At 47.4% G+C, this 27202-nt stretch overlaps 1 protein-coding gene and 1 long non-coding RNA gene across 2 annotated transcripts in view; both read left to right on the top strand.

The window, feature by feature from the left end:
• LOC142707566 (fibrinogen C domain-containing protein 1-like) overlaps nt 1-27202 on the top strand; it is a 135083-nt gene that overhangs the window by 5587 nt on the left and 102294 nt on the right. The window lies entirely within an intron of this gene.
• LOC142707563 (uncharacterized) lies at nt 1077-27148 on the top strand. The gene is made up of 4 exons (XR_012868509.1): nt 1077-1168; nt 22685-22713; nt 24376-24494; nt 27022-27148. It is a non-coding gene; the product is annotated as an uncharacterized LOC142707563 (long non-coding RNA).

The raw sequence follows: 27202 nt of genomic DNA on the forward strand, positions 1-27202 counted from the left end.
CAGCAAGATAAAATACTCTGCCACCGGCACGGCCTCATATACTATCCTGGCCACCCTCCACCACGGCCTGCCGCTCTCCGTACTAGACTATACGCACAGTCCGTGACTCCGGCCTCCGGCTGTACTCCACCCCACAGCAGTCCCTTTCTCCGCTCCGCACCGGCCAACGTTACTCTTTGGCATTCATCAGAATCTGCAGACTCCGCACTTTTTTTGCTTCACCGCACTAGGCAAGCCACCCTGATCACCAGATCTCCACCAGCAGATTCCTCTGCCACCCACTTTCCTTTGGGTGCCAAAACACCCCCTTACACCCCCTGCCTTTGCCCCCTACCAGCCGAAACGCTGTACGCCACCACGCTCTTACTTGCCAGTACTAGGCTCTTCTAGTCCCTTCTACTCTGTCATCGCTACATGCCACCTCCCTCCACCGATGACATCACCGCACGATCAGTAGTTCCGCAGAGTATCACCGCCTCCCTCCACCGATGACATCACCGCACGATCAGTAGCTCCGCAGAGTATCACCGCCTCCCTCCACCGATGACATCACCGCACGATCAGTAGCTCCGCAGAGTATCACCGCCTCCCTCCTCCGGGGACCTGCAAAAGAACAACAACAAATCTACAAGACATCGTCACCTGGCATCCGAACAGTCTCTTAAAGGGCCAGGTAACTTATTTACAAAAATGAAATGTTTACAGTCCATAAGCTGTTGTTGTTGGGGAAGGGGGGCATGTACTCACCCTCCTTACACCTCTTGATTGTGATAAATGTCGATCACTAACTGATCGGTGTCCAAAAAAGCCACAAGAAGTCCAATGTCATTCATATGGGGGGGGGGGGGGGTGAAAACTTATTAAAAGGCCTATGCAACCAAAAGTCCAAGTGCCGATCCAGCTCATGCTGCAAGACTTAGTAAAAGCTTGAAGCAGGTGCCGCCATATTTGGTGCCTTTGTGACATTAAGTGACACTTCCCACCATGACACCTGATGATGTCATAAACCCTGACTGCTGTGTTGGGCGTCATTACCTCGGCCCGGTATTCCTCTGCAGCGCTCTGTGGTTGGGAATTTAGCAACACAATAAAATCATGTTGAAGTCACTTTGGTAAAGAAAAAATATGAATTTTGCATGACGTGGTGCAGTCTGTAGACTCCATGGCGGTAAGAGAAATACGTTACCAGCGCTGCATCGTCCAGACTAACATCCTGAGGCTCGGAGCGCGCGTTCCTCTACTAACAAAAACAAGACGGGAACTGGAACATAAAAATATACATGTACAGGGGCCCCAAAATCTGTAATAAAACGTGCCATTTATAATACTTATTAAAAGGGTACTATATATCATTATGATTGGGGGGGGTCCGAACGCTCTGGGATAACTGCCCTCCTTCTTTCAATGTTAGAAGGTAGTGAAGTATATCAGCGCTTGGCCCAGTGTATCCCACCTCTCATCACTATCTTACAGTTCCCAAATAGAATGAATCTCCATAGGCAATGCTGTCACTGTGTACATACATAACATTACTGATCCTGTATTATACTCCAGAGCTGCACTCACTATTCTGCTGGTGGAGTCACTGTGTATATACATTACATTACTTATCCTGTACTGATCCTGAGTTATATCCTGTATTATACTCCAGAGCTGCACTCACTATTCTGCTGTTGGAGTCACTGTGTACATACATTACATTACTTATCCTGTACTGATCCTGAGTTACATCCTGTATTATACTCCAGAGCTGCACTCACTATTCTGCTGTTGGAGTCACTGTGTACATACATAACATTACTGATCCTGTACTGATCCTGAGTTACATCCTGTATTATACTCCAGAGCTGCACTCACTATTCTGCTGGTGGAGTCACTGTGTACATACATTACATTACATATCCTGTACTGATCCTGAGTTACATCCTGTATTATACTCCAGAGCTGCACTCACTATTCTGCTGGTGGAGTCACTGTGTACATACATTACATTACTTATCCTGTACTGATCCTGAGTTATATCCTGTATTATACTCCAGAGCTGCACTCACTATTCTGCTGGTGGAGTCACTGTGTACATACATAACATTACTTATCCTGTACTGATCCTGAGTTACATCCTGTATTATACTCCAGAGCTGCACTCACTATTCTGCTGGTGGAGTCACTGTGTACATACATTACATTACTTATCCTGTACTGATCCCGAGTTACATGCTGTATTATACTCCAGAGCTGCACTCACTATTCTGCTGGTGGAGTCACTGTGTACATACATTACATAACTTATCCTGTACTGATCCTGAGTTACATCCTGTATTATACTCCAGAGCTGTACTCACTATTCTGCTGGTGGAGTCACTGTGTACATACATTACATTACTTATCCTGTACTGATCCTGAGTTACATCCTGTATTATACTCCAGAGCTGCACTCACTATTCTGCTGGTGTAGTCACTGTGTACATACATTACATTACTTATCCTGTACTGATCCTGAGTTACATCCTGTATCTCTTTATTTTATATAAATTTACAAAACATAAACTGAAAAACAAATACATAACTAATTCCATATAACCAAAAAGTCACAACCCAATTCTTATAAACAAATTTTCTTATATACATCTCTGTATATGAGAAGAGAAAACGATACCAGACCCGGCCACACACACCCCACTCTTATATACTTACATCTACACTTCATCCGAAACTAAACAATAACTAGAATATATACAAACATCATATAAACGTAATCCAAAGTACCAACAGAAAATCCCCCGACCCGCGTCAACCAAGGGCCTAAAGAAACAACATAATAATAATAAAATAATAATAATAATAACCCCAAAAATCCAAAATATAATAATACTAATCCCAATTTTTTTTTTTTTTTTTTTTTTATATATATATATTTTTTAATCACACTATACACATCCTGACTTTCCATAACCTTACCCTTCTTACCTAAACTCCACCACCCCAGCCAGCATCTCGCCTCATGTCCTCTCACGTCCGCATAGTCCAGATGCTGGCCCCCACCACCACACCCAACACCCCAGCCCAGCCCCCCGCCCCATGTCCTCCCATGTCCGCATAGTCCGGGGCTGGGTCAGGCAAACCCCCCCCCCCCCGACCCCCTCCCAACCTATCTATTAACCCCCTTAAGTCTATCCCTATTCTAACAACATTTCTACATTATAATACAATACACGTCACCAACCTGTCCAAATACCAAACCATATACAAAATACACCGTACCCGAAAGCACCAAGTTCGGTCGCTTGTAAACCTTTTTCCTGCCATTTCAATCCTAAACAAAACAAAAATCTTCCAGTGCTTACCTAGCCCATCACCAGATAGAGAGAAGGGAAAGCCCCCCCCAGCTCCCCCCCAGAGGCCAAGGTACCACGTCCACCGCTGCACCCTCCCTATCGCTTGCCCTATCTCCTTACCCTATTACTAACCCTTTCTTGACCCTATTGAAAGCTGACCCTATGCTGACCCTCACCTTTCCCTTATTCCGAGTCCTATCGCTATATTTTTTATTGGTGCCTCAGCGGAACGCAGACCCCCACCTCCAGTTGAGCACCGGTGACGACTCCCCCTCCCTCATGAAGGCAGACACATTAAGGCACCCAAAAGGAAAAGCCCCTCCAAAGACGAGAGGCTTTGGATGCTCCCAATCTGCCAACCTCCAAAGAATGCACCTTCACCAGGTCACCCATGATATTGCTAACAACCTCATCCACTAGGAGGATTTTCTTCTGGGTAGAAACTAGACATCGTGCATTCCACATAAAGTGCCTGACCACTATACTGACTAGAAACAAGGTGCAATGGTCCCTACCACCGAGGTCTCCGAACACTCCATAGGCCCACCCAGCATAGGAGAGGCTGGTTAGGCCTGGCCAACCAATGGAGGCTCCCACCCTTTTGTATACCTCTGTATTGAAAGGGCAATGAAGCAGGAAATGCTCCATGCTTTCCAGCACTCCGCCGCACTCCTCCCGGGGGCAATCCCGATCATCAGAGCTTCTGCACTTTAGATTGTCCCTCACATACAGTCTCCCATGGAAGCAACGCCAAGCCAGATCCCAAAACTTCTGGGGAATCCTCGCTGAATTTAAAAGTTTTAATCCCACCCCGAGGTCACTACTTGGGCAGTCTTTGAGCGCCAGGGGCTTCTGGAAGTGGGTCATCAGGACCCTCCTGTCAAGAAATTTTCTCGACATGGTCCTGATCTCCCACACCTCCAGACCCCACCGGCGAACAATCTTCAGCGCCAGGGTGGCATAAGCCGGGAGATGTCCGTGAGGTGTACGCAGGTCTTTCACTTGCCCTCCTCTCTCCCATTCCTGGAAGAAAGGCCGAAACCACCCCCTGCAGGAGGATATCCACCAAGGAGCCCTCTCTTGCCAGAGGTTTGCCAGGTTGATCTTAACAAAGGTGTTCACTAGGAACACCACCGGGTTAACCATACCTAACCCGCCTAGTGTCCTTGGTAGGTAAGTAACCTCCCTCTTGATTAGGTTGAGCCTGTTCCCCCATAACAGCTGGAAGAACAGGCTATAGACCCGAGTCCAGAGAGGTTCTGGCAAGATGCACACACTGCCCAGGTAAAGCAACATGGGCACCAGGTAGGCCTTGGCCAAGTGAACCCTTTCCCTCAGGGTTAAGGACCAACCCTTCCATTGGTCGACCTTCTGGGCAACTAGATTCAGCCTATCCTCCCAGTTCTTCTTGGGGTAATCACCCGGGCCAAATTCGACTCCTAAGATCTTAGCAGACCCCTGAGGCTCTGGAAGGGTGTCCGGGAGATCAAAACCAGGATCTCCTCCTCCCAGCCAGAGACTTTTGCACTTATCCCGGTTGATCTTGGACCCAGATGCCAATGAGTAACGCTCCACTTCCGACATCACCCACTCTGCCTCCCCTCTCGAGGAGACAAAAATGGAGACGTCGTCTGCGTACGCAACCACCCTCTGAGTGGCCTCCGGCCCCTCCAGGCCGGCCCCGACTCCCGCCAATGGCCCACGATCGATCCTTTTAAGAAAAGGATCAATTGCGAACGCATATAGCAAAGGGCTCAAGGGACAACCCTGGCGGACACCAGACCCAACCTCAAAGGGGGTTCCAACCCAACCGTTCACCAGCGCAAAAGTCTCAGCCCCAGTGTATAAGGTCTGTAGCCAATTGACAAACCCCCCCGGTAGGCCGTACCTCAGAAGGACCGACCAGAGGTACTCGTGGTCCACCCGGTCAAAAGCCTTGGCCTGGTCCAAGGACAGGATGTACCCCTCCCACCGACCAGAATTTCCCTGCTCCACTGCCTCTCTGACACTGAGGACAGCACTAAATGTGCTGCGGCCTGGAACAGAGCAATGCTGGACCGGCGAAAGGAGCCGGGATGCAAACTTCACCAGCCGATTAAACAGCACCTTTGCGAGAACCTTTCTGTCCGTATTGAGCAGCGCTATGGGACGCCAATTCTCAATACGGGTCGAGTCTTTACCCTTCGATAAAACGATCAAGGCCGACCTCCTCATTGACATTGGCAAAGTACCCGAGGAAAGGCACTCATTAAACACCTCAGTCAAGAGGGGAACTAGGGTTCCTTTAAAAGTCTTATAAAACTCGGATGTTAAGCCATCCGGCCCTGGCGATTTTTTGAGGGCAAGCCCATCAATCGCCAATCCCACTTCCTCTTCCTTGATCGAATCTATCAAAACACCGAGAGAGGGGTCTACCCCTGGCTCAGGGATGGTTTCAGCCAGGAAAGCCGACATCTCGTCTCGGTTTGGATCTTGCTTCCCCAAGAGGTGCGAGTAGAAGGATCTGACGACCTCCAAGATCCCTGATTTGGATCTCTTCAGAGATCCTGTACTATCAATCAGTCCTGTCACAACCTTACGACTCACTGACATCTTACAGTTCCTGTAGGGGTCGGGCGAGCGGTACCTCCCGAAATCCCTCTCAAGAACTAAAGATGTGTGCCTATCATACTGACACCTCCTGAGCAAAGCTTTCACCACGGAGATCTCCTCCCCACTACCCCCGGTTGAGACCAGATGTTCGAGTTTCCTCCTCAGTTCCTGATATAGGCGGTACCTACTCATGGACCTGAGGCTCGAGAGCCTGCGGAAAAATCCTGCCACCCGGACTTTAAACAACTCCCACCACTCAGACTTAGTACCACTGAGATCCAACAAAGGTACCTGGCTCTGAAGAAAATCCTCAAAGGCCTGTCTTATCTCCGCTTCTTCCAAGAGAGTAGAATTCAGCCTCCATATACCTCTTCCCATCTGGAGGGACTCTGCAATGTTCAAAGAGAAAATAATCATACAGTGATCGGAGAACTCCACCTCAACAACGGACACTGGTGAAGAGATGGCTTCCTCCTTCAAAAAAAACCTGTCTATCCTAGACCTACAACTACCTCTACGATAGGTGAAACCCGAGTGGCCTGGGGTATGCCTGATGTGGATATCCACCAGGCGAGCATCGCTAACTATATTTTTTAATGCTACACTATCGTAGGTCAATTTTTTATCTCCGGAACCTCCTCTATCTCGGGGTCTCATGACAGTATTGAAGTCCCCTCCAAAGATAACTTGTCGACCTGAAAAAAGGAAAGGCTTAATCCTCATGAAGAGACTTTTACGGTCCCATTTGCTCTGGGGTCCGTATATATTGATTAGTCTTAATTCCTGTCCCCTCATGAGGACATCTAAGATCAAGCACCTCCCCATTTCTAACTCAATCATCCGTCGGCATGTTACCGGTGCGGTGAAAAGGACCGCCACTCCGCTATAGGGCTCAGCCGCAAGAGACCAGTAGGAGGGCCCGCGTCGCCACTCCCTCCTAGATTTAACGACGTCTGCCAAAAGTGACAGCCTGGTCTCCTGCAAAAACAAAATGTCGGCTTCAACTCGGCCAAGAAAATCAAAGGCTGCAAATCTCGCCCTATCTGACTTAATGCTGGCAACGTTAATTGATGCCAGCGTCAACGGAGTGGGTGCCGCCATCATGGATGTTTGAGTTAGACGGCTTTCTTCTTCCCACCCCCCCCTCTATCTGATGAGGACCCCCCTTCTTTGCCTCGCTTCTTGCAAACTGAGGAGTCCATATTCACCACCCTATTCCCATCTTCATCCCCAAGTACCGGGTCAACCTCCCCCTCTGGGGGCAACGGCCCCTGCAGCAGGGGAGGCTCAACGACTCTAGGGTGCCCTACCATGCCCTCCCTCTTAGTATGAGAGGCTGGAATGTCCACGAGAGCATGGTATCGATCAGTAGAGCGCACCAGGGGGGTACAGGATTTACCTTCCTGGGCCAGGGCGGGGCCAGATGTATTTGGCCCTTGGGTTTTGCCCGGTGTCCCTTTTGCTGTAGGCTGAGTCCTCTCTTCCTCTCCCACACTTTCATAGTGGGAGGACTGAGAGTCCTCAGCCCTCTGCTCCCTTTGGATCCTCCTCATCTCCCCATTCAATTCGGCCTCCCCAGGGGCATCAGATTCAGGGGGGGCATCCAGATCCGAATCAGAGGTTGTCCCAGTTTCCTGGAGCGCCCTCCAAATCCTCTCCTTCCTTCGCTTCTCCGCCCTTCTCTGGCGAGAAGGGGGACCCTTCTTTGCATTCTTCCCTTGCCCCTGTGCCCCATCGTCCCTGCCCGCACCCTCACCCACGGAGGCCTCCCTCCTTTCATCCTCCGCAGGTTTGGAACAAGCATTGACAACAGAGCGAGGACACCGACTGAACGGGTGACCTAAGTCACCACACAGGTTGCACCGAATACGGTCACACGATGCGGCTAGATGACCAATCCCCCCACAATGAGCACACTTCTGCACCTTGCAGCCTGCACTCAAATGTGAGGGGTCGCCACACCGGTGACACAACTTCGGCTGCCCCTGGTAGAAGACAAGGATCCGATCTCTTCCCAGGAAAGCAGATGATGGTATGTGGGACACCGTCTGTCCCAGACGCTTTAGTTTAACCATGAACGTCCAGGCCCCTGACCAGATGCCAAACTCATCCATGTTCTTCCGTGGCATCTCTACTACCTCTCCGTACCTTCCCAACCAGGTCATGATATCAATACAAGAGAGTGACTCATTACGGGTAAGAACGGTCACTCTCTTGGGACCACTTTGGCGAGAAATTGCTTGTGCAGCAAAGTCTCGCCAGCCAGGCTCGTCCTTCATCAGCTCGTAGTTCCCCCAGAAGACCTCAAGGCCCCCTAGGTGAACAAAGCTGATGTCAAACTCGACCGAGCCATGAGGATGTATCAAGGCAAAGATGTCACTCGCCTTGAAGCCCATCCCCAGCAGCAGCTCCACCACCCTCTTTCTGGGAGGGCACGCATCATTGCCACGCCACCGGAGACGGACCACATTCCTCCTGGCTACAGCCTGCCCGGCTGTTGGGAGCGACCACTGATCTCCTCGTTGCTCTCGGAAGGCATTTAGACCATATCTGTCTATCCAGAAAGACAGGTCCTTCTGCACTCCCCCTATGGTTAGGGTTTGCTTTCCCTCTCTTAAAGCGTCCAAGAGACGTTGTTGCAAGTTACCGTCCCCGGACCTTGAGGATGAAGATGGGTGGGCCCGCTGTCCCCCCGCTGCCACACCAGCATAAGACCTGCCGGATGTCACAGCAAGAGGAGCGCCAGGCCCATTGCCCCTGGTTGATACCCCATCCCCACCACCCACAGACACAGCACTCAACACCCCATTACCAGCAGACACTCCAGCAACTTTATTTACAGACACCTGCATACCCCCAGCAGTTCCCACATCCACAGCCGCAACTTTTTTATTTAACCCACCAGGTCCCCCTGCAGTCATCCTTCTGGCCAGGCCTGGTTCTATGTTATGTATTTTTTCTGTACATTTTGTGTGGGTAGACACTGCTTCAGTCTCCGCATCATCAGGCACCTTTGCAGGGACGCCACCAGATGTTATAAGCGGTGTCCCCGCTGTGCCCTCCGCCTCATTAACCTCCATCTTTTCTATGTGCGGAACATTTTTGGGAAAGGGGCCACCGCCGCCCCCGACGCCAGCAGCCCCCTTCTCGCCTACACCACTTTTCAGTGATGCGGACGAAGGAGCCACTGATGTCACTGGAGCCGCCTCCGGCGCCGGACCACTCCCCCCTCCCACAGAGGAGTGGCCAACAGAGCCGGAGCCCCCTCTGTGACCGCCCTTGTCCGGAACGTCTGACGGCTTTACTGCGACACCGACAGACTTCCGGCTTTCAGACACCACATCCGGTTTCTGGTTTACCCGTTCTCCAGACCGCTGACTCGCATCAGAGACCAGTTTCCCGGGCTCGCCATTAACCGGACACGGGGACACACCCCCTGGCGTCACCAGGCCACCAGTACCGCCCCCTTTGCAGGGGTTGGCGTCCGGCGCCATTTTGACCACCACGTGTTCTAATGCCGGACCCGTAACACTCTCCCCGCATTCCCGCTCCAGCCCCACTGCAGAGGCTTGAGCTGGGGGTCTTGCGGGACCTGCGCCCTGATCCTGACTTTCATCTGGCTCAGAGCACAGGAAGGATCTTGCTGTGTACACCATTTTAAATGAACCTTCAGCAGATTTTTTTTCCTTTGTCTTTTTTTTCTTCTTAAATTTTTTTTTCTTTTGCTTTTCCTCCTCTGCGGGTAACTCCGCACCGAAACAAAATCCCTGGAAGGATACCGGCGACTCCACATTACGGATCTGTGTAAGTAATCCTGGAGGCCGCTCACTGTCAGTATCAAAACTCTCCTGATTTCTCCCAGCTGTGAGTCCACCCTCCTCCTCCTCACTGCTCCTGGGTGCCTCAGAATCTGAGCCTTCTCTGGACTTTACATTTTCATGCTCCATTTTCTCCCCCACAATTTCCTTTGCTGTGTCTGGGGCTCTGCTGTCTTCCTCCACACTTTCTATTTTTATAGGTTCTGCCATCTCGGCAAACCTCTCTTCATTTTTTAATTTTTCACCAAACACCCCTCCGCCTGCCAAAATCTCCTCACGTCTCTCTTCCACTTCTTTTATTTCCTCCAACAAGGATTTCACGTTTAAAAGGTATCGGGACCTCTTACCTCCTGAGGCTTTTGCAGCTCTTCCTCTGGCGACCGCCAAGTCCGCACGGAGCCGTTGCAGCGACTTCCTGAGGTCCCGATACTCCTCCAACCGCATAGCCAGACGGGAGCTGAAGTTCTCCACCGTCTCTCCGGTCCTCAGCTGTCCCCATTCCTCCACACGACCGTCATCCAAATGTCCGGACGGCGCTGGTCCTTCTCCAGATGACAACACCTCGATCACCCTGCCGGACCGCGTCTCCATACCCTTATCCAGGGTTCCAGCGTCAGGGGGAGCCAGGACAGCCTTGCCCCGAGATGATCTCCTCACCCCCGCGACTGTTTGCATATTCCCAGCCAGCTGGGATGACCCTCTACCCCCCGCTGGCATGCTCCGGGAGGTAGAGGTCTGAGGCTCCATCCTAGGATGGAACCCCCCTCAGGGTACTTTCCAAGCCCAGGCAGATGGTATGAGGCCTGGGCAGATAGAATAAGGAAAGTCCCTGGATCCAAGGCCTGCACGGTAGTCTCAGCAGCTCTCTCCACACGTCCTACTCCACCCACTCCAGAGCTGCACTGACTATTCTGCTGGTGGAGTCACTGTGTACATACATTACATTTCTTATCCTGTACTGATCCTGAGTTATATCCTGTATTATACTCCAGAGCTGCACTCACTATTCTGCTGGTGGAGTCACTGTGTACATACATTACATTATTCATCCTGTACTAATCCTGAGTTACATCCTGTATTATACTCCACAGATGCGTTTACAATTCTGCTGTCTTCAGAGCTGAAATCTCCCAGCAGAGGGAAGTGTTACATTTTCCACCAGCCACTGTACAGTCATCTGATGTAGGAAAGACAAACCTGCCGCTCTGTGTTTTAGAAACTTAGCTGTTAGGGGGATGTCTGTCCAGAAGTTTTCTGTTTCTAATAACAACCAGAAGATTTGTGAGTGCAGCTCCGGAGTATAATACAGACTGTAACTAAATGGGTGCTAGTTGATGCTGCAGGTAGATACAACCACTTAATATGGAGGGTCCTAACATCAGAACCCCCCTGGGAGACGTGCAGCATATAATTGTCGGGAACGAGGTGAAGACCACCATTGATTTAAAATTAAATAAAAAAATGTAAATGTGATCTCTGGCGTACACAATGCGTCTCCTGGGTCCTTAGATGTGATTTGTGCGCTGCGGGAGGCCATGCAGATTATAGGGACCCTGAAGGGTAATTAGTGCTGTCTGGTCTGCTGTCCTCTTACATATATTAGTTAATTAGCTGTGAGCTCATGGCTGTGGCAGTTTTCCTGAGTCGGGGTTCTTGATGATCCTGCTTCGTGCTGCGTCAGCAGCCTCGCCAATCAGGACCGTCGTTAAATCCTGGAAGAGACACGTCGGCTCTATGACAGTATAGATATGCCATTCATTAATGTAACCACCTGCCTATCGACAGCCTGCGACATTTAAGACCTAATTACACTGAATTACAGCCGCTTATTACCCTGCAGGTTACAATAGTGTGCCCTGTTTTGTATGGGCAAAGCTTTAACAGGAAAAACCATGGGGGCATTGTTAAGTGGATACAACCATTGTATGGGCACTGCTATGTGGGTAACACTATTGTATGGGCACTGCTATATGGATAACACCATTGTATGGGCACTGCTATGTGGGTAACACTATTGTATGGGCACTGCTATATGGATAAAACCATTGTATGGGCACTGCTATGTGGATAACACTATTGTGTGGGCACTGTATATGGATAACACCATTGTATGGGCACTGCTATGTGGATAACACTATTGTTTGGGCACTGCTATGTGGGTAACACTATTGTATGGGCACTGCTATGTGGATAACACCATTGTATCGGCACTGCTATGTGGATAACACCATTGTATGGGCACTGCTATGTGGATAACACCATTGTATGGGCACTGCTATGTGGATAACACTATTATATGGGCACTGCTATATGAAAAACACTATTGTATGGGCACTGCTATGTGGATAACACTATTGTATGGGCACTGCTATGTGGATAACACTATTGTATGGGCACTGCTATGTGGATAACACTATTGTATGGGCACTGCTATGTGGATAACACTATTGTATGGGCACTGCTATATGAAAAACACTATTGTATGGGCACTGCTATGTGGATAACACTATTGTATGGGCACTGCTATGTGGATAACACTATTGTATGGGCACTGCTATGTGGATAACACTATTGTATGGGCACTGCTATGTGGATAACACTATTGTATGGGCACTGCTATGTGGATAACACCATTATATGGGCACTGCTATGTGGATAACACTATTGTATGGGCACTGCTATGTGGATAACACTACTGTATGAGCACTGCTATGTGGATAACACCATTATATGGGCACTGCTATGAGGATAACACTATTGTATGGGCACTGCTATGTGGCTAACACTATTGTGTGGGCACTGCTATGTGGATAACACTATTGTATGGGCACTGCTATGTGGATAACACTATTGTATGGGCACTGCTATGTGGATAACACCATTGTATGGGCACTGCTATGTGGATAACACCATTGTATGGGCACTGCTATGTGGATAACACCATTGTATGGGCACTGCTATGTGGATAACACCATTGTATGGGCACTGCTATGTGGATAACACTATTGTATGGGCACTGCTATATGGATAACACCATTGTATGGGCACTGCTATGTGGATAACACTATTGTATGGGCACTGCTATGTGGATAACACTATTGTATGGGCACTGCTATGTGGATAACACTATTGTATGGGCATTGCTATGTGGGTAACACTATTGTATGGGCACTGCTATGTGGATAACACCATTGTATGGGCACTGCTATGTGGATAACACCATTGTATGGGCACTGCTATGTGGATAACACCATTGTATGGGCACTGCTATGTGGATAACACTATTATATGGGCACTGCTATATGAAAAACACTATTGTATGGGCACTGCTATGTGGATAACACTATTGTATGGGCACTGCTATGTGGATAACACTATTGTATGGGCACTGCTATGTGGATAACACTATTGTATGGGCACTGCTATGTGGATAACACTATTGTATGGGCACTGCTATGTGGATAACACCATTATATGGGCACTGCTATGTGGATAACACTATTGTATGGGCACTGCTATGTGGATAACACTACTGTATGAGCACTGCTATGTGGATAACACCATTATATGGGCACTGCTATGAGGATAACACTATTGTATGGGCACTGCTATGTGGCTAACACTATTGTGTGGGCACTGCTATGTGGATAACACTATTGTATGGGCACTGCTATGTGGATAACACTATTGTATGGGCACTGCTATGTGGATAACACCATTGTATGGGCACTGCTATGTGGATAACACCATTGTATGGGCACTGCTATGTGGATAACACCATTGTATGGGCACTGCTATGTGGATAACACCATTGTATGGGCACTGCTATGTGGATAACACCATTGTATGGGCACTGCTATGTGGATAACACTATTGTATGGGCACTGCTATATGGATAACACCATTGTATGGGCACTGCTATGTGGATAACACTATTGTATGGGCACTGCTATGTGGATAACACTATTGTATGGGCACTGCTATGTGGATAACACTATTGTATGGGCACTGCTATGTGGAGAACATTATTGTGTGGGCACTGCTATGTGGAAAACACTATTGTATGGGCACTGCTATGTGGAGAACACCATTGTATGGGCACTGCTATGTGGATAACACTATTGTATGGGCACTGCTATATGGATAACACCATTGTATGGGCACTGCTATGTGGATAACACTATTGTATGGGCACATCTATGTGGATAACACTATTGTATGGGCACTGCTATGTGGAGAACATTATTGTGTGGGCACTGCTATGTGGAAAACACCATTGTATAGAAATTAATATATGGCTGGTGCAATTGTATGGGGTTGTGTGTATTTTATGGGCAGTCAAGTAGATATAAGGTAATCCCCCCCTCCCTTTGTTTGTAATTGAGGCCACGTTCAGATGTTGCGGACTTGTACAATACTGAAGGGGGTTCACATGTCACAGGACCTTGCAGCCTTGTCGGTCGCGGCGCTGTACATGGTCGCGCTGCTAGAAGTCGTCTGAGTTCTTTAGACCTAATGATTTTCGCGTTTGTGTACAATAAAAATAACCGGAACGCACAAGCGGTGATATTTTAGTAACTGTCTGCGACGCTCGTCTCCATCGTGTAAAGAGGCGTCTGAGATAGAAATTATAGTTTTGGATCAGACGGTAAATGTGATAAAATGACATCTTCTCAGCCGCTCCCCCGGTCTTAGTGACAGGTCCATCTTATGTGGTTGGGGGAAGGGCGGACACACTTGAAATGGACGGAGCGCTCTGCATCGCCTTCTCCACTATGGCGGTCAGGTATCAACATGTCGTATCTACGGCACTGTAAACTTTGATACAATGATGCTGTCACGGCGCGGGGTGTGGACCCACTGGGCCGTACCGCGTAGCGGGGTAGCAGCTGGCCAACAAGGTACAAAACAATATCTATGGTTCTGAACGGGTACCTGAGGCAATGTAGACAGTGGCAGGAGCACAACTTGACTTTCACAGCAGGTGACGATAGCACGGGATACAGGGTACAGGCAGCAGGAACGGGTATCACTGGGAACTGGAAGACACTGGGAGACCTTTAGCAAGACAAACTAGGGTATACAACAACGCTCAGGCAAGGAACCAGTGGGCAGGGCCCCTTATTATAGTCCAGCAGCCACTTGGGCTGGACGCGTACTGGCCCTTTAAGGCCGTGCACGCGCGGGCGCTCGCGCCCTGCGGGACACAGTCCGAGGACCCGGAAGAGAGTGCCGGCGTCTCCCTGGAGGGAGCGAACGCCGACAAGAGAGACGTCCATGGCTGGGATCGTCAAGGGGTAAGTCAGAACGACGACCCCCGGCCATAGACGTAACAGTATCCCCCCTCTTACACCCCATCTTCTTGGGACCAGAGCGGGAAAGAAACTTCTTCACGAGGACAGGGGCATCGATGTTCTCCTCTGGCTCCCAAGACCTCTCGTCTGGACCAAATCCCCTCCAATCCACCAGGTAAAACGTCCTGCCCCCTACTTTCTTGGTGGCCAGGATGTCCCTCACTTGGAAAGTTCCGGATGAACCGCCAGGACCCACTGCAGAACTAGGAGTCCTGGAGTAGCGGTTCAGAACCACGGGTTTTAGCAAGGAGACGTGGAAGGAGTTAGGGATCTTGAGGGTAGGAGGCAGCCGCAGCTTGTACGACACAGGATTGATCTGTAGTAAAATCTCGAAGGGTCCAAGGAACCTGGGAGAAAATTTGCAAGACGGCACCCTCAGCCGGATATTCCTGGAAGACAGCCAGACCTTTGTACCTGGAAGAAACTGGGGAGGTTCTCGTCTTCTAGTGTATGCCTTGCTCTTCATGCGGTCCACCGCCAGCAGAATAGAAGATCGTGTCTGCTGCCATATCTGCAGAAAGTTCCTGAAGGTAGAGTCGGCTGCAGGCACCTGAGACATAGTAGAGCCGGGCAGGGGTATTCGAGAATGTTGACCGTGTACTATGAAGAATAGACTGGAGGTGGTGGACTCACTGGTATGGTTATTATAAGAGAACTCAGCCCACGGGAGCAGCTGCACCCAGTCATCATGTATTCTGGAGACAAAGGGCCACAGGTAGTTCTCCATAATTTGGTTAATCCTCTCAACTTGTCCATTGGACTGAGGGTGGTAAGCTGAGGAGAAGTCCAACTTTACACCGAGTCGGCCGCAGAGTGCTCTCCAGAACTTCGATCCGAGACAATATGCAGAGGTAATCCATGCAGACGGAAGATGTGTTGCATGAAGAGATCACCCAGTCGAGCGGCAGAAGGCAGACCAGTCAGGGGAACAAAATGAACCATTTTAGAAAAACGATCCACCACCACCCAGATCACACTGCATCCTGCAGAGAGAGTCAGATCTGTAACAAAATCCATAGCAATAAGCCACCAGGAGGCATCGGGCACAGGCAGTGGTTGGAGCAAACCGGCTGGTCTGGAGTGGGCAACTTTGTTGGCTGGACACACCGTACAGGAGGAGACAAAGTCCATGACGTCTTTGGGCAGCGTGGGCCACCAGAACTGACGGGCAATTAGGTCTCGGGTCTTACGGGCACCTACATGTCCTGCCAGCTTGGAACTGTGACCCCAGCGAAGGATTCTTCCTCTGTCTGCCAGACGTACAGAAGTTCTTCCCGGAGGAATGTCTCTGACCTGCAGAGGGTTGACAGAGTGGATGCAGGAAGGATCGATAATATTCTGTGGGGACTCCACATTGTCCTCTGTCTCAAATGACCTAGACAAGGCATCGGTCCTCACATTCTTGTCGGTAGTGGAGTTCTAACCGAAACCGCGCAAAAAACAATGACCATCTGGCTTGACGAGGGTTCATCCGTTGAGCCGTCTGTAGGTAGGTCAAGTTCTTGTGGTCCGTGAAGACCAGGATAGGATGAGCTGCGCCCTCCAGTAGGTGTCTCCACTCCTGCAGGGCCAACTTGATGGCCAGTAACTCCCGATCTCCAATTAAGTAGTTGCGCTCTGCAGAAGAAAACAGCTTGGAGTAGTAACCACATACCACCGTCTTGCCTTTCGAACCCCTCTGGAACAATAGTGCACCGGCCCCAACAGAGGAGGCGTCCACCTCTAATGAAAACTGTAGGGATACATCAGGATGGTGCAGAATGGAGACCTTCTTTAAGGTTTCAAATGCGATTTCCGCCTCTGGAGTCCATACCTTGGCATTCATACCCTTCTTAGTGAGGGTGGAGATGGGGGCTGTCAGAGAAGAGAAGTTGGGAATGAACAGTCTGTAGAAGTTGGCGAATCCCAGGAAGCGTTGTATGGCCCTTAAGCCTTGGGGACGTGGCCACTCCAGGACAGCCTTGACCTTTTCAGGGTCCATCTTGAGACCTTGATCAGAGATGATATAGCCCAGGAAGGGTAGAGACTTCTCTTGGAACACGCACTTCTCCAACTTGGCATAAAGATGATTCTCTCTTAATCTAAGCAACACCTGGCGGACATGGCCCTGATGAGTCACAAGATCTGGGGAAAAAATCAAGATATCATCGAGATACAACACACACATACATAGAGGAGGTCACGAAAAATGTAATTCACAAATTCTTGAAATACTGCGGGAGCGTTACACGGGCCGAAGGGCATGACCAAATATTCGTAGTGTCCATCACGTGTGTTAAATGCTGTCTTCCAATCGTCTCCCTGACGGATCCGGATTAAGTTATAAGCCCCCCGCAGGTCAAGCTTGGAAAAAATTTTCGCCCCGTATACGATCAAAGAGCTCAGAAATCAAAGGCAATGGGTACCTGTTCTTCACCGTGATCTGATTGAGACCCCGGTAGTCAATGCAGGGTCGAAGGGATCCATCCTTCTTTTTGACAAAGAAAACCCGGCTCCGGCCGGGGATGAAGGCTTTCGTATGAAGCCCCTCTCCAGATTCTCCTTAATGTAGGCCGACATAGACTGGGTCTCTGGCAAGGAGAGAGGGTATACTCTACCGCGAGGAGGGGACGAATCAGGAACCAAGTCGATAGGACAGTCGTATTCTCGATGTGGTGGCAATATCTTTGCCTCCTTTTTGTCGAAGACATCAGCGAACTGAGAGTAACAAGGAGGCAACCCTGTCAATGACTGAGGCAAAGAAGGCTGGGAGGGGTTGCTGGAAGTTGAACACCAGTCTATAAAGCCGTTTTTCCTGAAGAATCTCTCGGGATCTCTCTCTGAGCCTTATGTCCACACGGGTAGCCAGTAGAATCAGATCATCCAGGGCAGCTGGGAGATCTCGAGCAGCCAGTTCATCTTTGATCTCAGGCGATAGGCCATGCCAGAAGGATGCTACCAAGGCCTCATTGTTCCAGGACAATTCTCCTGCCAGAGTCCGGAACTGTATGGTGTATTCGCCCACGGAGACGTCCTCCTGACGCAGGTTAAGGATAGCAGTGGCTGCCGACGAGACTCGTCCAGGGTCCTCAAATACGGAACGGAACAACCGCACAAACCCCTGGAAGTCTCTGGTCTGGGGACCCTGTCGTTCCCAGATTGGATTCGCCCACGCCAGGGCCTTGCTGGCGAGTAGGGATATGATAAAGGCGTTCCTGGCTCCGTCCGAAGGAAATGCTCGGGCGTGCAGAGTGAAATGGATTTGGCATTGGTTCAGGAACCCCCTGCACAAACTTGAAACTCCATGAAACCGAAGTGGCAATGGCAGCGAGAACCGAGAGTCCGAACTGGGGCTGCCAGGAGGTGTAGCAGGAGGGTCGATCGGAGGAGCTTGACTTGGAGTGGTGACGGAAGTAACTAGCACACCAAGATGCTGTGCCATGTAGTCTACTGCCACAATGAGTTGATCATGTCCTGCTTGCAGATCCTGCAGGTCCGCCTGCATGGCTTGGGAGGATGACAGGCTCTTGACTTGGCCAACGGGGTCCATGGCATGAGCGTACTGTCACGGCGCGGGGTGTGGACCCACTGGGCCGTTCCGCGTAGCGGGGTAGCAGCTGGCCAACAAGGTACAAAACAATGTCTATAGTTCTGAACGGGTACCTGAGGCAATGTAGACAGTGGCAGGAGCACAACTTGACTTTCACAGCAGGTGACGATAGCACGGGATACAGGATACAGGCAGCAGGAACGGGTATCACTGGGAACTGGAAGACACTGAGAGACCTTTAGCAAGACAAACTAGGGTATACAACAACGCTCAGGCAAGGAACCAGTGGGCAGGGCCCCTTATTATAGTCCAGCAGCCATTTGGGCTGATAATTGATCTTAGACAGCTGGACGCGTACTGGCCCTTTAAGGCTGTGCACGCGCGGGCGCTCGCGCCCTGCGGGACACAGTCCGAGGACTTGGAAGAGAGTGCCGGCGTCTCCCTGGAGGGAGCGAACGCCGACAAGAGAGACGTCCATGGCCGGGATCGTCAAGGGGTAAGTCAGAACGACGACCCCCGGCCATAGACGTAACAGTTGCATAGAACGGCGGTAACTGCAACAAATCTTTAAAATGTCGCAACTTGACCTGTGGGTGGGAGGAGCTTGTGTGACCCATTTTTTTTCTCATAATCCCATGATTTATTTTAGGATGATACATTTTTACAACATTATAACTGCTTTACCAAATAGAGGCAATATTATAGTAGTTATATTCTTGTATATAGAGGCAGTATTATAGTAGTTATATTCTTGTATATAGGGGGCAGTATTATAGTAGTTATATTCTTGTATATAGGGGCAGTATTACAGTAGTTATATTCTTGTATATAGGGGGCAGTATTATAGTAGTTATATTCTTGTATATAGGGGCAGTATTATAGTAGTTATATTCTTGTATATAGGAGCAGTATTATAGTAGTTATATTCTTGTATATAGATTGCAGTATTATAGTAGTTATATTCTTGTATATAGGAGCAGTATTATAGTAGTTATATTCTTGTATATAGGGGGCAGTATTATAGTAGTTATATTCTTGTATATAGGGAGGCAGTATTATAGTAGTTATATTCTTGTATATAGGGGCAGTATTATAGTAGTTATATTCTTGTATATAGGAGCAGTATTATAGTAGTTATATTCTTGTATATAGGAGCAGTATTATAGTAGTTATATTCTTGTATATAGGAGGCAGTATTATAGTAGTTATATTCTTGTATATAGGAGCAGTATTATAGTAGTTATATTCTTGTATATAGGGGCAGTATTATAGAAGTTATATTCCTGTATATAGGGGGCAGTATTATAGTAGTTATGTTCTTGTATATAGGGGCAGTATTATAGTAGTTATATTCTTGTATATAGGGGCAGTATTATAGTAGTTATATTCCTGTATATAGGGGGCAGTATTATAGTAGTTATATTCTTGTATATAGGAACAGTATTATAGTAGTTATATTGTATATAGGGGGTAGTATTATAGTAGTTATATTCTTGTATATAGGGGAAGTATTATAGTAGTTATATTCTTGTATATAGGAGCAGTATTATAGTAGTTATATTCTTGTATATAGGGGGCAGTATTATAGTAGTTATATTCTTGTATATAGGAGCAGTATTATAGTAGTTATATTCTTGTATATAGGGGGCAGTATTATAGTAGTTATATTCTTGTATATAGGAGCAGTATTATAGTAGTTATATTCTTGTATATAGGGGCAGTATTACAGTAGTTATATTCTTGTATATAGGGGGCAGTATTATAGTAGTTATATTCTTGTATATAGGGGCAGTATTATAGTAGTTATATTCTTGTATATAGGAGCAGTATTATAGTAGTTATATTCTTGTATATAGGAGCAGTATTATAGTAGTTATATTCTTGTATATAGGGGCAGTATTACAGTAGTTATATTCTTGTATATAGGAGTCAGTATTATAGTAGTTATATTCTTGTATATAGGGGGCAGTATTATAGTAGTTATATTCTTGTATATAGGGGGCAGTATTATAGTAGTTATATTCTTGTATATAGGGGGCAGTATTATAGTAGTTATATTCTTGTACATAGGGGGTAGTATTATAGTAGTTATATTCTTGTATATAGGAGCAGTATTATAGTAGTTATATTCTTGTATATGGAGCAGTATTATAGTAGTTATATTCTTGTACATAGGGGGCAGTATTATAGTAGTTATATTCTTGTATATAGGGGAAGTATTATATTAGTTATATTCTTGTATATAGGAGCAGTATTATAGTAGTTATATTCTTGTATATAGGACCAGTATTATAGTAGTTATATTCTTGTATACAGGGAGCAGTATTATAGTAGTTATATTCTTTTATATAGGGGCAGTATTATAGTAGTTATATTCTTGTATATAGGAGCAGTATTATAGTAGTTATATTCTTGTATATAGGGGCAGTATTATAGTAGTTATATTCTTGTATATAGAGGGCAGTATTATAGTAGTTATATTCTGGTATATAGGGGGCAGTATTATAGTGGTTATATTCCTGTATATAGGGGGTAGTATTATAGTAGTTATATTTTTTTTATATAGGGGCAGTATTATAGTAGTTATATTCTTGTATATAGGAGCAGTATTATAGTAGTTATATTCTTGTATATAGGGGCAGTATTATAGTAGTTATATTCTTGTATATAGGGGCAGTATTATAGTAGTTATATTCTTGTATATAGGGGCAGTATTATAGTAGTTATATTCTTGTATGTAGGGGGCAGTATTATAGTAGTTATATTCTTGTATATAGGGGCAGTATTATAGTAGTTATATTCTTGTATGTAGGGGGCAGTATTATAGTAGTTATATTCTTGTATATTGAGGCAGTATTATAGTAGTTATATTCTTGTATATAGGGGGCAGTATTATAGTAGTTATATTCTTGTACATAGGGAGCAGTATTATAGTAGTTATATTCTTGTACATAGGGGGCAGTATTATAGTAGTTATATTCTTGTATATAGGAGCAGTATTATAGTAGTTATATTCTTGTATCTAGGGGCAGTATTATAGTAGTTATATTCTTGTATATAGGGGCAGTATTATAGTAGTTATATTCTTGTATATAGGAGCACTATTATAGTAGTTATATTCTTGTATATAGGGGCAGTATTATAGTAGTTATATTCTTGTATATAGGGGCAGTATTATAGTAGTTATATTCCTGTATATAGGGGCAGTATTATAGTAGTTATATTCTTGTATATAGGAGCACTATTATAGTAGTTATATTCTTGTATATAGGGGCAGTATTATAGTAGTTATATTCTTGTATATAGGAGTAGTATTATAGTAGTTATATTCTTGTATATAGGGGCAGTATTATAGTAGTTATATTCTTGTACATAGGGGGCAGTATTGTAGTATTACATTTAATGTTATAGTAGAGTGGAGTTGCATTTTAAGCATTACAGGAAGCATGGTAAATATGGATCCCATCCTCGGTCACTCTTCTAGAATTCGTGTCTGTCCTCCATACTTGGCGTTCCGGCGGCTGTTAGATAGACAGAACCGTTTCACTCTTAATCCTGGAACATTAATCCGCAATCACTGAGGAAAGTTTTTCTTTCTTTGCTGGTTGTGTGTATCTGCACACACCGCTCGTCCTCCCTGTGATAAGCGGCTTGGGAGTCGGTATCTGTGGGACTTCAGTGCTCAGGGCGGGGGAGGGGTGATAAGCAGACGGCCATCATCAGATACAGAATAAGTTGCTATTTCCAGCTCTTGTAAGTAAACTTTTCATCACGTCGCGGCGTTTCCTCATTGATCAGATTAATAGTATTTAATGAACGTGAACCTATCGAGCGGCTTAAATAAATGATAACTTGGATGTTACCGCCCTGGAGACCGCTCAGAATACAGCGGAGTAGATGCTCCGTTTTCTTCCGGGGGGGGGGGGGGGGGGGGGGGGGAAGTAAATACTTATCGGTTTTGTTTATTTCATGTCAGTTGCAGAACCTGCCGGGTTTATAACTTGTCACACTACTTCTGTATCTTTTATAATAAACCTCCCCTGTGCTTTATTGCAGTAGTTTGTGCTTCAGAGCTGCTCTTCCTGGTGAGATTGAGAACAGAAATTTGCAACCATTGTCAACCAATTTGGAGTCTATGGGAGGCTGTTTGGTCACTGGGTCACTCACCCGTTTATCTTTCTTGTGTATTTCCCTTCACCGAGGCAGAAACCCCACGTGACAGCCCACACACCACTACTGCCTCTGTACCCCTATAGTGACGCCTCTACCTCTGTACCCCTATAGTGACGCCTCTACCTCTGTACCCCTATAGTGATGCCTCTACCTCTGTACCCCTATAGTGATGCCTCTACCGCTGTGCCCTATAGTGATGCCTCTACGTCTGTACCCTATAGTGACGCCTCTACCTCTGTGCCCCTATAGTGATGCCTCTACCTCTGTACCCCTATAGTGATGCCTCTACCTCTGTACCCCTATAGTGACACCTCTGTACCCCTATAGTGATGCCTCTACGTCTGTACCCTATAGTGACGCCTCTACCTCTGTGCCCCTATAGTTATGCCTCTACCTCTGTGCCCCTATAGTGATGCCTCTACCTCTGTGCCCCTATAGTGATGCCTCTACCTCTGTACCCCTATAGTGACGCCTCTACCTCTGTACCCCTATAGTGATGCCTCTACCTCTGTACCCCTATAGTGATGCCTCTACCGCTGTGCCCTATAGTGATGCCTCTACGTCTGTACCCTATAGTGACGCCTCTACCTCTGTGCCCCTATAGTGATGCCTCTACCTCTGTACCCCTATAGTGATGCCTCTACCTCTGTACTCCTATAGTGACACCTCTGTACCCCTATAGTGATGCCTCTACGTCTGTACCCTATAGTGACGCCTCTACCTCTGTGCCCCTATAGTTATGCCTCTACCTCTGTGCCCCTATAGTGATGCCTCTACCTCTGTGCCCCTATAGTGATGCCTCTACCTCTGTACCCCTATAGTGATGCCTCTACCTCTGTGCCCCTATAGTGATGCCTCTACCTGTGCCCCTATAGTGATGCCTCTACGTCTATACCCCTATAGTGACGCCTCTACCTCTGTGCCCCTATAGTGATGCCTCTACCTCTGTACCCCTATAGTGATGCCTCTACCTCTGTACCCCTATAGTGATGCCTCTACCTCTGTGCCCCTATAGTGATGCCTCTACCTCTGTGCCCCTATAGTGACGCCTCTACCTCTGTACCCCTATAGTGACGCCTCTACCTCTGTACCCCTATAGTGACGCCTCTACCTCTGTACCCCTATAGTGATGCCTCTACCTCTGTGCCCCTATAGTGACGCCTCTACCTCTGTACCCCTATAGTGATGCCTCTACCTCTGTACCCCTATAGTGACGCCTCTACCTCTGTACCCCTATAGTGACGCCTCTACCTCTGTGCCCCTATAGTGACGCCTCTACCTCTGTACCCCTATAGTGACGCCTCTACCTCTGTACCCCTATAGTGATGCCTCTACCTCTGTGCCCCTATAGTGACGCCTCTACCTCTGTACCCCTATAGTGACGCCTCTACCTCTGTACCCCTATAGTGACGCCTCTACCTCTGTACCCCTATAGTGACGCCTCTACCTCTGTACCCCTATAGTGACGCCTCTACCTCTGTACCCCTATAGTGACGCCTCTACCTCTGTACCCCTATAGTGACGCCTCTACCTCTGTACCCCTATAGTGACGCAATGCAAACTCTTCCTCTTAGGCTTTCCATTCATTTCAATGGAGTACGCAGCCTGGAAAAGCTATAATCATCCTATAATAATCAAGAATGGCAGCTTCTACAGGGCAGGTTTTCTCCCAGCTTTCCCCAGACCCTGAATGGTGTGTATATCTGCACTACTTTGCATCTTGTATTCTGTATATTACTTCCATGTCACTGTAAGGGTATGTTCACACGAGGGCGTCCGTTACGGCTGAAATTACGGGGATGTTTCAGCCTGAAAACATCCCCGTAATTTCAGCCGTACCGGCATGTGCAGGCGCTTGAACGCCGCGTCCATTACGGCCGTAATTAGCGCTGCTATTCATTGGAGTCAATGAATAACGGCTCTAATTACGGCCAAAGAAGTGACAGGTCACTTCTTTGACGCGGGCGTCTATTTACGCGCCGTCTTTTGACAGCGGCGCGTAAATATACGCCTCGTGTGAACAGACAAACGTCTGCCCATTGCTTTCAATGGGCAGATGTTTGTCAGCGCTATTGAGGCGCTATTTTCGGGCGTAATTCGGGGCAAAAACGCCCGATTTACGTCCGTAAATAGGCCGTGTGAACATACCCTAAGTGTCAGTCTTTACTGCATTTGTGGAATTCTATTCTTCGATACTGCTCATGACCTTATTCTCCCATTTTTTGGGAATCCTGGATTCAAAATAATTTTTCTAAGCAAAACAACTTTATTTACAATCAGCTGTCAAACATCGTACAGTGTGCGCCGCGCCGCAGCCTCGGCCAAGAAGCGATTTCCCATAAATCCTTCATTTACCATTCAAAGCACGGCGGCCTAATAAAGCGCGCAGGGATCTCTACTGTATATATCACGCGGCACGCCCGGCGCTGCAGGAACATCACGCATGGACAATAAATCCAACATAAATCAACACTGCGTTCAAGACGGAAAGAGGGCGGGAAGACCACCGGCCCCTAATATGAGATGGTATAGACCGAGCTCCCCCTCCTCCCAGGGCGATGGTCCAGGCAGAATTTACTGTAAATCCCCCTCCTTTCCATCCGTTCCTGCTTCGTTCTTTCATCATCTTCTTCTTCCTCCTCAGCCCTGAAGATGTCGATATAATGGAAGATGATGTCGCCCCCTAGAAACTCAAACGACAATTAAAATTTAGCCGCTATCCAAGTCCCACGGTCCTGATGGCGTTTCAGCCGCCCTCCTAAGCCCCCACCTTGTTACCCCCTCTTCTCTGAACCCCCGTCTCCTCTCTAGCGCAGATTTCCATGGTCCCCAAACCCAACCAAGACCATCGGGACTCACACAACTTCTGTCCTATCCTTTAAATGTCTATATCAAATTGTTGGCAAAAATCCTGGCGACTCGCCACAAATTATTCCTCGATTCTCTTCTTCCCATGGTCAGGACTGTGATAATATTCGGAGTCGTTCACATGGCGGAATATTTCCTCCTCTCTCCGGGTAAAAGGCGTTTGATTCTCTATCATGGGGCATTAAATCCAATTATTTTTATTTTAATATCTGCCCTTTATACCAACCCCTCCGCCCATTTACACTAGTATAAATCTTCACCATGCCCTATAGAGGGTACCCCTTCTACCCTATCTTTTCCCCCCTATTAATATTACCCCTTGCAGCCGCCATGAGGGCCTGTCCCAATATCAGGGTTAGAAAAACATGGCTGATTTCTTCCAAAAACAGCGCCACACCTAACCACAGGTTGTGTGTGGTATTGCAGCTCAGCACCATTCACTTCAGTGGAACTGAACTGCAATACCAGACACAACCAATGGACAGGGTGGCGCTGTTTTTAGATGAAAGCAGCCATGTTTTTCTACCCCTTTAAGGGTATAGACGTAGCAGGACTACTCCACAAATGATGTCTTTTTGGCGCTCACCCCCTTACCATTCTCCCTAACCTCGTCTTTGTCCTCACCACATTTGGTGAGATCTCTGCTCTCACTATTAATGATTCTTATAATCCTCTATCGGTCCTCAAACACCCAAATTATTTAGGGGTTCACATCACCCCACTATATAAGGACTAATTACCCGCATATGTTACGCTCTGTTACTAGCCTCGTGTCTAGCCGGTCCTGGTTTGGCAGGATATATGACACTAGAATGACCATATTACCTAATTACTCGAGCGAGACGGCGGTCTTGGGGCTCCGAACCTCTCGCGGCCATTATAGCGCAAATCTGCCAGCTACTCTGTACGTGGAGACGTCGCTCCGGTAGGGTCTCAATGTTTCCCTAATCCCTATTAACGCTCCTCTATGGGGTCCCCAGCCCTCCGGCCAACACCATCTTAGTCCACTAATGCGACACTTCTTACAAGTGTGGGAGGCAGCCAATTTTTTTCACGCTTATCTCCCCTCACCTCCCTCTCTAGTCCCTTTGGAATAATAGGTCCTTCATCCGGGATTAGGTTAGTAATACGGTGAAATCTGCTTGTATTTTCTCATGCGCCGCTCCACGGTCCCCGCACGAACAGCTCATATGTTCCCTGCACTTATTACAGGTCGTCTACATTGTAACTTGTGTGGGGAAACATTTGTTCTTATTTGTCAAATTTGTTGTAAACATTCAATAAAATTAATGGAAAATTAAAAAGTTACAATTTGTGGTGTTTTATTTCCTTTTCTTTATATGGAATTAAAGGGGCGGAGCCTCTAGACAGAAGACCCGCCCAGACTAGGAGGAGATTTGAATAAAGTGCTGTACTGCAAAGCATCATGGTACAAAAATTCAGGACCTTTAAAAGGAAGTTTTGAGGCATTAAAAAAAAATTGTCCTAACCCTTTAAGTCTAATAAATTCCAACTGTGTCCATAAATAAGAAC

This window comes from Rhinoderma darwinii, unplaced genomic scaffold (assembly GCF_050947455.1).
Source record: "Rhinoderma darwinii isolate aRhiDar2 unplaced genomic scaffold, aRhiDar2.hap1 Scaffold_36, whole genome shotgun sequence".
Taxonomy (NCBI): Eukaryota; Metazoa; Chordata; class Amphibia; order Anura; family Rhinodermatidae; genus Rhinoderma; species Rhinoderma darwinii.